This window comes from Spea bombifrons, chromosome 1 (assembly GCF_027358695.1).
Source record: "Spea bombifrons isolate aSpeBom1 chromosome 1, aSpeBom1.2.pri, whole genome shotgun sequence".
Taxonomy (NCBI): Eukaryota; Metazoa; Chordata; class Amphibia; order Anura; family Pelobatidae; genus Spea; species Spea bombifrons.
Window position 1 is genome coordinate 143,052,383 of NC_071087.1, and position 17,136 is coordinate 143,069,518.

Sequence of the window (17,136 nt, forward strand, 5' to 3'; positions counted from 1 at the left end):
AAGACATTTTAGCTTTCATTGTAAGCTCTCGTGAACAGGCCCTCTTCTGCTATCTGAGAAGGGCAGTGGTAGTATGCTGGCCTAGGCCAACTAAGCGCTGGCCTCTGGGTAGTTTTACTAGGGGCCAATTGCCCTATTACATTACTATTGGTAGGTTGGAGTGTCAGAGGAAGGCACTGCTCTTGGTCTAGAGCAGCTACTCACACAAATTCACCACTGGAGCAGGTTATACCCGGCAGCATTCAGCAACAGAAAATGGTCTCAACAAAGGGTCTACTTATAATTTAAGCATTTTTGCGAAGTCTCATTAAGCCAGCACAGAGAAAATGAATGTTGTTCTGGCTGCACCGTATTGTATGCAGACAGATTCCTTTTAAACCACAATTCCCCAAGTTGTGATTTTGCTTCCATATTCCTTTTCTCTGCGGGAGATGACCATGCTGGCCCTGGTACATCATTAACCTAGCTGATGAAGATCCAGAACCTCAACTCAGCTTATTGAGCTGTATGTGGACCTAGACAGACTTACCCATTGTATATTAGGAATCCTTGCACACAGGCATTCAAAACACCAAAACGCAGAACTGGAGGAAGAATCTTAGCCATCTTGGCAGTGGTTCTCACTCTTGAGGTCCTTGGTATAGTCAGTTACTCTCTTTGCTAATCTCCTCTGTAATATAGCCTCAGCTGTTATCAACACAAAAATAGAATTTCCAAAAGGTGCTCCATAGGTGCTTCATTTCAGTTGCTGCTCCTGGATCTTTCTTTTGTTTGGGTTCTTGACTAAGTGACATGTCCCAGCAGAACACACACTGGGTTCCTGAAGCACTTGCTTTTCCAAACTGTATAAATCTAAGAATATGCAGTAGAACTTTCCACCAAACTCCATTTACATAATATCCAATCAAAATAATGATGGGACCTAAATTCTGGGAACCCAATATTAAACTGGTTACGTTCTCACAAGAACCTATTTTACATGTTCTTTTAAAACAAAATATTGACTTCAAAACATTGTTAAAGAAGCTTAGCTGACAGCACTTGTGGCATTATTACCATATACTAAGCATGAGTAATGAGTTCCTAATACCTTGCTCATCCACTACATTTATGTGCTAAATAAACAAAACTCCACATAATCTTATGTACACAGTTATCAGATTAAGATAGTTTAGAAAAAAAAGTCATGCTCGGGAGGGATACATCTGTATTTGTAGGAATAAATAAAGCTAATGCATTCACTGAGCAGCTATCTATAAGGTCAATAAGGCCAACAGCAATCTAACCACTAAATGTTTATTTAGGTGTAATAAAGATATAGTTTTTCTTACACAAAATAAAACATGTTGAGCAAATTATGTTCTTACCCATGATTATTTTATTAGTATTCTTACCATTATAGTATATCAGTATACCATCGCAGATATACAGTATAAGTTTGATCTGGCAAAAAGTGTTACGCTGTATGAAATGCTATCCTTTAAGGACACCTTCTAGATTAGTGCATTATATATACGCCAGATAAATTATTAGGCTTTTCTTTTTTCACTTTGTTTAAATACCATATATTATGAACCCGGTGTTTCCAGCAGCTGCTTGAAATAGACTATTTCCCACAAATCATTAGCAGATTAGAAGATCATTCCTTGACTTATATGAAAAACTATTTATAAAAAGCTAATAAACATATAAAGGCGTTCCAGATAGCTGTTCCAACACATTTTAATTTGATTAAAGAAGTTCCTGTCAAACAGTCACAATAAATTTCCCTCTCCTCTATGTTTTATCGTAGATTGCATGTGACCACAGAGAAATTAAAGGTTTTCATCTGCTATAATTCTTGTTGACATAATGTCTATATTGGCCATCATTCACCTATGGGAGCTTGTGTGTTTTAAATTAGTCAAAAGTGTTTAAATTATTTATCTAAAATGATGTATAACACATTTCACATTTATACGTAAAAGTTAGCGGTCTGACATAATGATAATTTATATGATCTCTTAGCTATGTGTGTAAATTGCTTATTTCATTTGCACACACTCTAAACAAGGGGCAATTTGGCTCATTTATCTATATATTTATAGTATATGGAAAGAATGTTTACTTAACTCGCTAAGACTCTGGGAGAAAATCAACAGGATGAAGTATTATGATCTATGGTGTTATTCTCTTGATACATTGATACATTATGATACATTAGACATGGGTGAATGCATCCTTATTAGGCGCATATATCTTGCTTTCAATTTTGACCTCGAAAAAAGTTTGAAGGTTATCTTAATTTATGAAGAATTGTCTTCAAAGAGGGAGTAAAACCCATCTATCTACAGTAAAAAATAATAAATAAAAACATGAATTAGCATGCCATATTGCATATTAACACGGAAGAAAAACATACTATTTGAATAACTTTTGTTATTCAATTTCTGGAATCTCTTGGTACTCCAAAATGTAATATATTCTATATAAATAACCAATTTTACAATGTGGTAGCAATTTGGGTTTACACGTACTACTTCATATTTACAATAATAAATTGCAGGTCATTTTCTCCTGAGCTGGTTTCTTCTGGGCTTCTTCTATTAACTTTGAATCATTTTCAAGAGTGTTGGTCAATGTAAATTGAACTTCTTTGAAACGGGCTTGTTTATACTGTTTTAACCAGTAGGTGAAAAGTTACATTGCATTCCCAGCCTTGCCTTATCCTGGTCTCTACACTTTTTATGGGTAATCTAAGACAGAAGAGCTTATTCCTTAAAGCAAAAGTGTTTGCGTGTAAATCTGTAGGAGATGTGCAATGTGAATTGACCAACTTCACTAAGCAGTATTAAGGGCCGGCTCTGGTGAGCTTCTGTATTTATAGTATACTATGCAACAGTATAGTAAAATGTGGGTAAATTATATATAAATACAAATACCCTATAGTCTGAATGTGCTGTATATATCCAGATACCAGGGATGATTGGCAGTAGGTTCAGAGGGATCATTGAGAAAAAAATGTGTCTTGTCCAAATGAAACGTGTGTTTAGTATTGCACTTAGGATACCGAAGAGACAATCATTGTTTATGATTAGCATTTGATTGAAGTCATTGGAAGGACAAGTCAAACAGCCTCATATATTCTATTTTTATGCTGCATGATTCACAAACAGGCCCTATTCCTCACAAACTATAAACATTAATTGTATTACAACATGCAATAAAGTTATATGGAAAAAAAAGAATTTATGTCTCTAACAGCCATCGTCCTGAAATAATGTTGTTACAAAGCTACCTTAGTGAGTCAGGAAGCATGCATTCCATTTTCACAAATCTCACAAATGTTCTCTGTTGTCTCTAAGAGTACTTAGGTGTTCTTCCAAAAGAGTAGCTTTGGGATCTAGGTGTTGAGGGAGCAACAGAGTAAGAAACCAGTTCTACCTAATCCATTAGTGACACATTTTTATTGCCAGTACAATCAGCTTCCAAACTGATATATATTAAACAATCACCAAAATGATTGTTCCAAAACAAAGGTTAAAGGTACCTTTGGCAGCATGATTTGACAAGTGAAAAAAAGGGACCTCTGGGGTCTTTAAAAGCATATATGACTCTATGTTGGTCTACTAAAAGGATCACAAGTTTCATGGACAGCATCTTTTGAAAATCAAAAGCTGCTGATTGAACTGTTAAACGTAGTTGTTAAGCACTAACTGCAAAATCTGTTTTGATTAACTATCAATTCTAACCTAGTTGATGAATTCTAATTATATCAGCCTAATGACATGTATAAGTAAAAGAGACAATGAACTGGACAGCCGTTTCATTTACAAGTCCATTTCTAGATGACTCCATGGGTAATTATTGCAGTGAATGCAAACAGATATGTCAATTAGGCAAGGTCAAAGTTTTTATGTAAGAAAGCTTATGGACACATTTACTGCAGTTTAAACATCCATTATTGTGAACTTTATTGCTGTGCGTTATTGTGAAATTCTGACCCCATAAAAATATTGACACTGGGGTAAGAAAGAAGGACAAAGTAATTTGAGTTCAAAACATAAACTGATGATACCAATGTAGACACTTGGGGATCCAGAATCTACAATACTATCAGATAACCTGACATACAGAACCACTAGGGAGACAAATGCAGTAAATGTAAAAACTTAAGTCTATACAAGAAAAACATGCTGAAGAGACTAAATAAAGACTTGAAGATGTATGTATGTATATATATATATATATATATACACAGTGTATACCCATGTAATAATAACTGTGAACCCAGTGTTAAGAACCATGCCTCTGAGCAACAAGAAAGAATGCTCAAGGGAAGGTAAGGGGTGTGTGTGTAAATGTGTGAGTTTTAGCACGAGGATTTGTGTGTGTTAGCGTGAGTGTGTATGTGTAAGTGTTAGAGTGAGTATGTGTTAGCATGAGTTAGTATGTGTAACTGTGTGTGTTAGCATGTGTATATGTAGGTCTGTGTTAGAAGGAGTGTGTGTGTTATTATAAGTGTGGATGTATAACTGTCTGAGTTTATATGTATGTGTGTGAGTTAGCAAGAGTGTGTATTTGTAAGCATGTATTAGCATGAGTGTGTATGCGTAAGCATGTATTAGCATGAGTTTGAATAGGTAAGTGTGTTAGCATGAGTATGTTTAAGCATCAATGTTTATGTGTAAGTGTGTGTGTTAGCATGAGTATGTACATACATTTCTGTTTAGTCTAATAGAATGGGTATTTCCTCCCTCTTCTTTATGTTACTTACTAGGGGCAGAAGGGAAGTTGAGAGCCTCCACTTGAGGTTTGAATTCGATGCCAAATGTGCAAAGAGTACTATCAACTCTTACGAGGTGGACATCTGTAGCATTTCACCTGATGTCTAATGAGATATCCAAGAGAACTTCTTTGTCACAAGCCACTTTAACACAGGAGAAAGGTCATTATACACAGATCTTTGTCAAGAAGTCACATAACATACTTGACCCAGTTAAACACCAGGAACCAAGCCACTGAAGGCCTGGAGCAGCTAAACTCTGGTAGGGATTGGAACCCAGTAGCATCTGCACCTCTGGTAGCCTCTATAGTTACACCACAGGATACGGTGAAATGAGCAATCCTTACATGTGGTCACCTTTTTCTCTCTAAAATCCTCTTAATGGAAAGTTAAAACCATCAAGCAGCATCAGCCAACAAAAATATTAGTAAGGTGCATCTTTAAGCTACTTTTCCCTCCATCAATGTAATAGTAATTATTTGTTCTTGCTCTGAACTTCACACTGCATGCAAAAGAAAAGCTCTGCTGACAGTTTCTGTCATTACTATGGCATTTTTCTTTGCAGAATTTGTGCCATTTACAGTAGAAGTTGATTTTAATGAAGATAATTTAGCATACATTGCAGCCAAAATTCACATATGTGGGTGATTTATTCCTCATTAAACTTCTCTCCCATTTTCCCATAGAAAAATATGAATACTGGGAGGGAGTGAAACAAAGTTCACAAGGCAAAAAAATGTAAAGTCATCTGTCATTTTGTAAGAAAAATATCTGAAACAGAAAGGAAAAGCATGCATACACAAATGCATGAATAGTAAGAATAAGTAGACGTGTACAGGATGGCTGGCTGGATGGATGGACATGGGAGGACAGACGACTTGACCATAGAGAAATAAACTCATGCATATAGACCTGTATCTCTCTGTACGTCAAGCCTGGATTGGCCATCTGGAAAACAGAGAAGATGCCTGGTTGGCCGGTAGGACCATATTCATACTGATAATGCTGCTCCAGAGGCAGGTCAGGTCCCGCGGTGTACCGTCGTTGGCTGTATGAGTATTGGAATGTAACATGTGGCCACACGTATATATACCCAGTGGCCACCATCATTTGGCAGCCATTGGCCTTAAAGTGTCAGGGCCATCTAGTCATTCCCGGTCTGGTTTTGCTGTACATATGTGTGTGGTCATATATAAAGTAAGGTGACCTAATTGCTCATTTTATTTCAGGACACATATACATTTTATTTTTCATTCAATTGCTGAACAGCAAAGAAAATTGCTAACTACAGTATATGGGGTATAACAAGGGTAATTCATGCTCTGTGAGTTTATTGATAGAGAAAGGGAAGGATGTGTTCACCCTATTGTGCACGTGAGAGCTCATTTATTAATTTAAGACATTTATATTTATTTTTCTTAGTACAGCTGGCAATGAAACAACATTAAGTAAAACAATGGAACTGACTGCATACTAAGAGAACAATGCTTTGATTTACCCAACACTCACACATGACTTTGAACTTTTCCCCAGCCCTGGATTGTACCTGCAGCTGGTAGGTTTCATTGTCCCCACAGGTCCTGCTGGAGGATCAGGGACAAGGTACAGAGCCTTTGAAGACGTGCCAGAGGTGACTGAATTGTCCAATGGGTGCAAATTATCACAGGTAAGTAACCCACTGGCATTTCAGGGGCTACAACTCCCATCATGATCTGCAGGGAGCTTAAACCTATTAAAAACAATGCATTGTGAGTCCGTACATGTACGGGCTTTGTCATGAAGGGGTTAAATCCAGTCATTAAAAAATATAATATATAAAAATATATACCAAGTTAGGACCTATTATGGTCTGTCTCTATATAAGGAAAAATGGGCAGACTAGGTGGGCCCAATGGCTCTAATCTGCCATCAAATTCTATTTTTAACCTTTAATAATGTGGTGCCAGTAAAGTCTCACATTGGTATGTAGGCTATGATTCATATTAATCAGCCACTATTTGCTGAAAATAATAAAAAAAGAAAAAAATATATAAAAAAACTAGATGTTGTCTCTTTTCAGTAAACAGCCCATGAAGCCCACAGTATATCATGGTACATGTGGTAAGGAAACTAATGGCCCAGGCACTGCCTCTTTCATCTCTTGCATGAATCCCATTGGTATTCCTGACAAGGGAAATATACAAAACACTGGTTTAAAGGGGAGGGGTCCTTTTAAGTTATTTCTTGCTAAGTATTGGCTAAGTAAATTAATATATAAAAAAACATAACATTGGCACACATATTAACCCTTTTGCTGCCAAGTATGAAGAAAGTAGTTATTTGGTATGAGCTAAATGCTTGACATCAGGTGTATCCAGGCAGACAATAGTGGCCTACCCGCCTAAGAAAATGAGTCTCTGGACTGCATGTTTATGCCACATGATCCCATGCAATTGTAAATAGTTAAATAGGAACGTATGTCTATATGTATGTATGTATGTAAAGTTAAATAGAATTATGATTATGTAGTGTTGTATTTTGTTGACAGCACAACCATTAAACAGATTTTAAACGAAATTAATATAACTCAGCATTTAAACCCTACATAGAATAGGATCCAACCAGCATCAACACTATTTACATGTGTCTATATTTATTTTCTGTTCAAATAACTTATATTAGGAAAAGCCTGGTTGCAAAAGGTTTCTCGAATATCTATCTATCTATCTATCTATCTATCTATCTATCTATCTATCTATCTATCTATCTATCTATCTATCTATCTATCTACCCATCATGACCTATATCTCCCTAATTTACATTAATTTATGGTATAGTATATTAAGATTATTTGGCATTGTATTATAAATCGATCACGGTGCTATTATCTAGTAATAATGAGTTAATGTTTTATTACACACTTATTAAATATTCGTTACAGGACAATTAAAGACTTTCTTATCCGTCAGCCAACTTGGAATGAATGATCTCGGTGAAAATAGAAACAAACAGGATTTTTCGTTTCCGACTTCGTTTTCCAGATCTAGATGTTTTACCCGATAGGGTGCATCAGATCGGAGATTGTAACACCCTTCATTTACAAGGGCAATTAATAATAAATCACAGAGCATTTGTAGTGTAAAAATTGTAACTACTAACTACTAACCCTCCGAATTTAATACAAACTTTCATCAAACTGTCATTTTCTAATAAGTTTTAACTATAGTAAGGAAATCAATGTTTAAAAGACATCGGCATTAATATTCTTTTACTCAGGGTACAAAAAGACATCGACATAAAATTATTCCTGACTTATAAATAAATTGTAGTTAAAAATAATAATAACAATAAATGTATGTAATGTAAATGTAACCTAAAATATTTGATCTTCGGTCATATTATTTAAATTTTTTTTATTAATAAATAAAATAATAATGCAGCTCTTACCGTAAAATCTTTTTCGAGGACACTGAAATGGATTCAGATGATTTCATGAATTAGAGGCTTCACATTTTTCATTTTGCAACTAAAAAACACCATATCTGTAATTATTACACTATATATAAATCCTTGAGTCAAAGTGTAGGAACTTGTTACAAGTGCAATGATGCAAATACAAGATGGGAGCAGGAACCATTATCAGTCTGGGTATTACACATTTGATCTACACAACTGCACAATTGTTAAAAAATGCTATTATTATTATTATTATTATTATTATTATTATTATTATTATTATTTCCACTAGTATTAATATTATTAGTCATATAGCGCCAACAGATTCCAAAGCGCTGGTATCTGTGTAATACTATGGCAGTCAGAAAGTGTGGTGTAAGATACCTTACAACCTGATGAATCTATAGTGCATTTCCCAGCCTTATTACACGTGCTTTCCCATCATATATCATTGTAAGCAGTCATATTATATTTCACTATGACAGGTGACAAAATGGTATTTTGATTCCTAAAAATCAAATGAAATATATATATTGAGCCTTCAAATCATGAATTCATTAATTTTATCTGACATCTGAATTGAACGTTAATAAAAATCCTTCAAATAAATATAAATATCTTACATTTAAATTTTCTTACATTTAAATAGAATATTTAAATATTATTGCCGGAATAGCTGAAATAAGTATACACTTACTAATAATACAAGGCTCTTATCGGCCATGCCGTGAATAGACTGGATCAATTAATTTCTGTAACTGTTATCGTGAATTATAAAGCAGTTTTTAATGTTTAATGGCAGATTGTTTAGGATTTTCCATTATTTTCAAACACCCCGAAGTCTTGGCAAAATAAAACTTAACACCGGAGTCCAGAAACTGCCTTAGCTTATTTGATTAAAAAATATCGATTTACGTTTTCGTTATAATTATATCAAATGTATGAGTAGGTATATTTTAAGTATTTAAATAATCATAAATACACAATGAGTATCGAGTTAAGATCGGTTTAAGAATAGATAGATATATACGGCTGATTACTAATTAGATAAATTGAAATAATGCGATGGGTAACTAGCAATAAATGTAACAAATTTCAATATAATGTTAAATAAAACACTGTAGAGTAATTTAGAAGAAGGCTTCCATCTGACCTGGTAGGTGTTAGGTGCAAATTACACGAACCATCAAAGGTTAATGGGCTGTAGCCAGCGACACGATATTATGGAAAATAATCCAGGAAGGATCCAGGAGAAGGACTATAGTGGCTGAGTGTAGTGGGATTTGTAGACCATAGCTACAGAAATGCTTGCCATTACAGTATAAATTACAAATAGTAATCCGGTATTGTGCTTTAACGACGGTTGTTGCAAATTACTACACAGGGTATTTACTACACATCATCCCAGAACAGACAACTCAGAACTCTGGGGGGTATGGAAGACAGAACTTAGACGTTTATCCTTAGCAGGGGTCGGCAGGACCGGACAGAGTGACCCGGGAGAAGTCTAGTCTGGGCTCACCGATATACCGCAGCCTGTGTCACGATTACGGAGAACCGGGGGCAGGAGAAGGACATTGATCTGCATGGGAAGCAAGTCGAATTCTCCATCATATATATTATAATACGATCTATACATTACAGTAAACGCATGTCTTGTATTTCACAGTCAGAATATACAGTGCTGCGGAAATGTTTATTACATTCGATCTCACAGAGCAAGGAAGGCAAAAAGTAACAAAACATTCCAAAATTACCAATGTCGGTAATGATTTATTTACAGAGGAAACTGCGGAATGAGAAAGAAAAAAACATGTTTGTATGTATCTATATATCTATATAAATCTCTCTCTCTTTATATATCAGGTGTGAGGCTCCTGTTCTGTAGTCACTCTTTGAATTCACGATCGCACATAAGTACACCTAGAAAAGATTTTGCCCCTGGTGGCCTCAGAGAAAGTCCATAATTTGAAGGACACGTAAATTAATATATATATATATATCTATATCTATATATCTATCTATATATATATATATAGATAGATAGATAGATAGATAGATAGATAGATAGATATATAGATATATAGATATGTATATGTAATCTGTGACGTGCCCTCAGCACATCCTTAGTTGATCATTAAATTCCCTTATACTATTAGAATTTGAAAGCCTCACTTTACACCACAACCAGTCTTTGCAGCCTCCTAATAACCCGGATAAATTGCTAATTTCTTGTTAATCTTTTACCCATATTTACAGAGTTATTTCCTGATTTCATCACAAGTTACTAAGTGTAACGAATCACTTTTGCCAGAATCTGTTTGCGCTCCAGGATCCTGTTTGCTGAGATGTTGATTGATCTCTCCCAGTACCTCTAACCCATATGGACCCATCGGTATAACATCACAATAATATTTTTACAACTAAATATTTTTTAAAAAAATCCAATATTATTATTTTGGGTTCTATACTTCACTTCGAAACTCCTCATGTATTTCGATCTATGCTTCTATAAAAACCAAAGATCTGATCAGAGACTAATAGAAAACTATTGACCTGTCATCTGTCTACAAGACCATCATGATTTGATAGACGATGGCTGACCGAAGTGGGAGTTAAGATCTACAGCAAGCGGCATATATGGATCTGTTTTTTCCTTAGTTTCAGATTCTAGTGCTTGTAATCCGAATCATACTGAGAGCAGCCGTTTCCAATGCGGTTTATGCTTTTATTAAACACATAAATCCATATGATTCTCTGTTTTGCTAGACAGGTGGACCTAAATTCTGATAGACAATGAAATTATTCTACCAATTAGAAAATCACGTGAGTGATGGGTGAAGGATATCGAGTTATAATTACGTTGGGATTTTTGAATGAAACGTTAACATCCAGTTCTGGTTGACATTGGCTTTAATAAAATTAGAATAAATTCTGGGACAGCACAGATTTGTGGGGTGATTTGTGTTCAGAAGAATAGAGCTCCTTGTCTGCGGACTTCTCTGTCCTGATTACTCTTACTGAGTGGACAATGGATTTGAATTGTCAGTGTTTTGCTCTGTCATTCAAATCAGCGTGTTACCTATTGTTAGATTGTTTGTGTTCTCTTAAAGAATACACAATCCAGATACACTTTCCCTTGTAATCCCTTAGAGAGAGCGTGGATTTGAGCCTGAGTAAATAGGATTGGTGAGAAAATCAGAGTGTGAATGCGGAGGGTGCAATAAATAGGTGTATTATATATATCTATCTATATATCAATATATCTATATCTACACAGGAAAGCTAACACACTCACACGCACACACACACGTCACACGCACACACACACACAAATATATATATATATTTGAAATTATAAAGCAATGATATCGATGAATACAGAAGAAAGACACATATAACAATGTAGAGGTTAGGGCTTTCACAGAAATGACTGCTGTTGGAGAGAAACAGGAGAGGAAGAGGTTTGAGAGAGGAGGCGAGTGTATGATAGAAGCAGAACATCGCTGATAAACTGCGTGTTTCACCATTGAACTCTGTGATATCATTGCTTTGAGGTTGGAGAGCAGAGAATAACATTGCTGCTGATGTATTTGATTTAGTCTATGAAATAGATATGATTCATTCATAATTACCATGCTTCCTACAGAGTGTGTGGTCTTTTCACGAGCAATGACGTCATATATTCTCTAGCACTCAAGCTGCACTTCCACTACACTCATCCAATCAGGGTTGATAGGAGTTCGTGTCCACAGCAGCTCGAATGCCTGGAATTCGTTTTCCCATGCATTCTTTCTCAGTTTCTTGTTCCCTCTTTGCTCTTCTAGTCACCCATGACGTTTTCCTCACCTTTTTGGTGTCTGGCTGGTCATCCCTTGTCCATTGTGTCCTCTGAGTGTCTCTCTTATCCTCCTTTTCATATGGAGCCTGTAGTAATTAAACTCTTCTGTGCTCTCCTCTGCTCCATCATTCCATTGTGTTTTTGTTTTTACCAGGGCACTTGCTTTGTTTTGCAAACACAGTTTTGGGACAAAGCCTTACTCTTTAACTTGTACTCTGAACAGACAGAGCACAGGCTACTGTGTGTGAACCATCAATCGAGTCCCTTTAGAAGTATAAAATAAAAATACCAATGAGTATTTACCTGGTAAATCTAGATACCATTTCAATGTGTGACAGTTCAGGGGATTTTAGAATAAATTCATCAGATACACAGGGGCCATAGGTGTATTAAAGGATCTATAACGTACAAACCACTCTGACAAAACAAAGCAATAAACATTCTTTAATTCTTTATTGAACACCTGATTTAGGAAGTCCATTGGATGTCTACATTGAAATCTAAAATCACTAATACAGTATGCCCTCACTTTCTCTAAAGGTATAATGACTCTAAATGAGTTGAAGTGCAAGGAGAGCTGACTGTTTTAAGAATGTAATATTTTCTACTGGTGCCTATACATTTGCAAAAATGGTTTTATGTGAAAACATCAAACTCTCATTTTATTATTAAAAGAAATAAACATTACTTGGAACGCACCATGTCTATGTCAGAAGAGAAAAACGCTGATTTCTGCTTTCTAAAGAACGGCCTCTAGGTGGCGCAACAACGACTAGTCTGTGTTCTTGGTAATATGTTGGATTTCTTTGTACTTTTGTTGTTGCCAGATCATGTACATACTATACTTGCTGCATACAGAATTGTAATTCCAGCTGGAAGCTGGATTGTAAGCTCTTCTACCAGAACATGCCTATTTCACAGTTGCAACTGGACATGGGGGTTCAAATTCTTCCTGTAGCACTAGGCCTGCTCCCCCACCTCTACAAAAGAACATAGCCCCAAAATGTTAGTTGCCCAAACTGACACCTTTATTGTGAGGTGTGATTTGAAGTGGGGGTAGTCCTTTAAAAATGTAGGCCCTGCTTCAGTAGGTCTTGAGGCATCCAAACGGGATCCTTGATTGATGTCTGTGCAGCCAGTGCATACCCCTCAATCAGTAGCGTACCTAAAGGGGGGCGAGGGGGCGGTCCGCCCCGGGTGTCACTCATTAGAGGGTGCCCGGACAGCCGCCTAACGCGGGCCCGCAGCACGGCCGGCCCCTGGACCAGGGAAATCAGCAAGAGAGGTAAGTGGGGGCGGGAGAGTGAAAGAGTGGGTGGGTGAATGAATGAATTAAGTTAGCAAGTTAGTGGTAAGTTAGTGTTTAGGGGCAGAAATGGACACAGACATGCTGATTAGGGGGGCAGAGGTGGCACAGGCAGGATGATTTGGGGGGCAGAAATGGCACGGGCAGGCTGATTGGGGGGGGCAGAGGTAGCACAGACAGACTGTTTCGGAGATCAGCCTCTCCTTGTGTTGAGTACCCTTAACAAAGTCTCAACTAGTTTTTGGGTGGGTTATACTTTTTCAAAAGGCTATATTGTATGGAAGCTTTGTGGCCTCCAGACTACTGGGAAGTAGGAGAACTTAAGCCAGCCTAAGAAGAGCAATAGCAACAACAACAATTCAGAAGCAAACAACTTCAAAAGGATTTGGTAAAGTTTACTACGGTCTCAATGCTTATTTAAGTATCTTCACAATACCCTGAGGTTTTTTCCTTTAATTGTTCCCTTGATGTATCAGAAGAATACATTTATGGAGATGTCATCTGGAGAACATGGATGGAGGATAACAGAGGTGGCTCTGAAAATTGAATTCACCGGTATAAGATACAGAAACAAATATTAGTGTATAAAAACCCATAAACTCAATTATTTTCTGAGAATTACTTTACACGTCACACCTGTCTAGGCCCCATAAGGCACTAAGCAGGCCCTTCAGGTGCCTAAATGTTCATGTATCCTATAGATAGTACAACCGCAACACCAGATCACTGCACACTGGTAGTTAGGATAGGTACTTATGGTCATTTCCATTGCATCTTTAATTCTACCATTAGAAGTGTCACCAGACATAATACTATTTGACGTTAATCTTCCTTTTTAACTACTTATATGATCATCAACTTATCAGTGCCTTTTGAGTCACATGACAAGACATATAAATTAAATTATACATGATTATAGGAAGACTCCATCCCTACTTTTAACTAAAGTACACATTGAAGTTTACATTGCATGGACTTGCATGCATTTCAATATATGTGCATCCATTCTCTTTTTTATGGTAGATGGAACCATCCTCTCCTTCTACTAAACTATGAAGCAATTCCACTTGCCAGTTGGACAACAACAGCCATTGCCTATATACTAGCAGAAGTATGTGAAACGGGCTGCCAGTTACGGAGGTGAGTTGAGCTACCATTTATTTCAATGGGAGGACTACTGTGCATGTGCGGGAACAAGGCTTATGGGTGCTTATGTGAAAGAAATAAGAGGTGGCCAGTAGAACTGGCAGTTAGAGTAATAATAAGGCACAAAGTCCTATCAAATGACAACATACAAGAATAACCCTGCGCAAAGAGACACTAAAAAACATGAAAACCACCCTAATGTGCATAAAATATAATTATTTTTTTACAGAAAAAAACATATTATGCACATTTGTTGGTTTGTCACGCTTTTGAATGTCACTTTGTGCAGGGTTATTCTTGTATTAAATTTACCACACCCACTGCCCCAAAGCTCCATCCACCCTATACAACCCACATAATTAGCATAATTTAGCTCTGCCTGGTTATTATAGCATAGGTTATATCTCCATGTTCCCACCAACACTACCAATATACCTGGGAACTTTTAGCTACCCCAGGACTACCTGCTTCAGTGGGTGGTCCCGCTGACATCAATGGGCGTTCCCGGTTACTGCGGGACACTCCCCCATTAAGGAGGGGAATGGGCAGGCAGTGGGGGGGGTAGGGGTGCCAGGACCCCCCTCCTGTTACCCGGAGGATTCAAGTGTTGTCCCGGAGGATTCAGGTGTTGACCAGGAGAACCAGAGAAGAGGTGCTTCTCCCAGAGTCTCCAGGCAAAACCGGGAGAGTTCCCAGGTATGACTACCATACATCCTTGATTTGCGGTAGATACATTTGCAGCACAGCATCTATATTAGGCAGGTGTATTTAAAAAAAAAATCTTTATTAGTAGGAGGAAACACAGCCACGCAGTTACACAGCAAACACTCATTGTTACATCAACTGAACATATCTAAATAATTATACTGGTATTAGAATCAAAGTTGCCTTGAATGTTGGCACAATAAAAGACATATGTTGCAACATGGTGCAATTTATTAGGAGGCAGGTGAATTTTATCACCTTTAGGTGGGTGAGACTGTCAGAATAAATACAAATATAGTAAGACCTTGTGCAGATGTGCTTCAGTCAAAGAGCTGTGTCTACACCATCAAACAGACATTAGCTCACAAAAATGATTATATTGGGGAGTATAAATAGCAAAAAGATGAAAATAGGTAATGAAAGTTATAGAAGGAGAATTTACAGGATGAAAAAGAAATGGGAGCTCAGCTAGACTGCATCGTAAGATGGCCACAATGGACGTCTGTGCAACAACAGCAAAGAGCTCCATCGATTTTACATCTCCCTGGGCCAGTCCAGGGGAGATCAGGGAATCTGGCCCATGACCCCACCGCCCACAAAAACTTTGAAAGTAGTCATTTAAAATACATTGGTTTACGTGCAGTACACGTTCAACAGCATCAACCACTTTTAAATCAAGTTGTGGTTAACTTTAAGGAAGAATACTACATTGAAATGAATATCAATTAATATAAAATAAATATAAATGAAAGAAGACATGCCAAGGTGAGATACTGCATGTGACAGGATAAAAAGCAAAAATCATTATTTTTTCTACCACAAAAAATCAAATATTTAAGCAATTAAATATAAACATAATGTATTTAAACAAAATACCCAGACACTCACAGTGTCCATGGCCGGTCCTAGACCAAGTGCCCCCCCTCTCTATTCTCTTACATCGATAACCATATTTTTAAAGCCTAACAAGATCGAGCATTCAGAAAGCTATACAGAGAAGGGATCAGAGCAATTATTTATTGTGCAGGGGCAGATGAGCCGGGTACACAGGGTGCATCACACCTACTCTATACAGCTTCTTCACTGCTCAGTGCTCTGCAAATCCCCTCCCTGGCTCATACACTAACACTATATTCAAACACACATGCAGTTGAACATCATATGCTAAAACACATTCTAACACCATACACTGATACTCAAACAAATACACTAAAACACTGTTCGTGGGCCCTTCACCCAATCTAATTCCGTAGACACCCCATACACACTCACTCTTAACACCAAACGTCACACACAGTTTAGCACTGACTCATACACACAGCTTAACACTGTACACTGACACCCCCCACACGATCATTCTAACACCCCATACAGTATAGCATTGTACACTAACACACATTCTTACTCATGCACATTCACTCTTGCCCTTATACACAAAAATACTGGCTCACACTTGCCCTTGCAGGTACTCGCTTACTTGTTCCACACTTGTCCTGACACACACTTTCAAAATACCAGCACACTCTCTCCCCATTTCTCATGACCCCTCCTGGTTTTCTTTTTCTTTATTTCTTTTCTTTATCTCTATCTCTCCTAGTTTTTATCTATCCCTATATCTCTTATTATCTTCCCCTTACTCATTACCCCCTTTCTCCCAATCTCTCTTTTTTCTCATTATCTCTCTGCTTTCTCACTTTCTTCTACCTCCTTTCTCCTCATCTCTTACCTTTCTCCCTTTCCTTTTTCAATCCTGTGGTGGGAGCGCAATGTCTGTTTTTTTGCCACAGTGCTCCTTTCTGGTGCACACAACTTCGGTGTTGAGTCCCGGGATTTGACATTATATTCTGGCGTTTGGCATACACACAGTGCTATGGAGGACTGAAGCAGAGGTCTAAAGGGACAGACCTCATGTTCCCTTCATTTAGGGCCGATAGAGCC

At 37.3% G+C, this 17,136-nt stretch overlaps 1 long non-coding RNA gene across 1 annotated transcript; it reads left to right on the forward strand.

The window, feature by feature from the left end:
- Nucleotides 1-5,633: 5,633 nt before the first annotated feature.
- LOC128475390 (uncharacterized) lies at nucleotides 5,634-7,869 on the forward strand. The gene is made up of 3 exons (XR_008346497.1): nucleotides 5,634-5,744; nucleotides 6,299-6,431; nucleotides 7,686-7,869. It is a non-coding gene; the product is annotated as an uncharacterized LOC128475390 (long non-coding RNA).
- The last annotated feature ends 9,267 nt before the right edge of the window (nucleotides 7,870-17,136 follow it).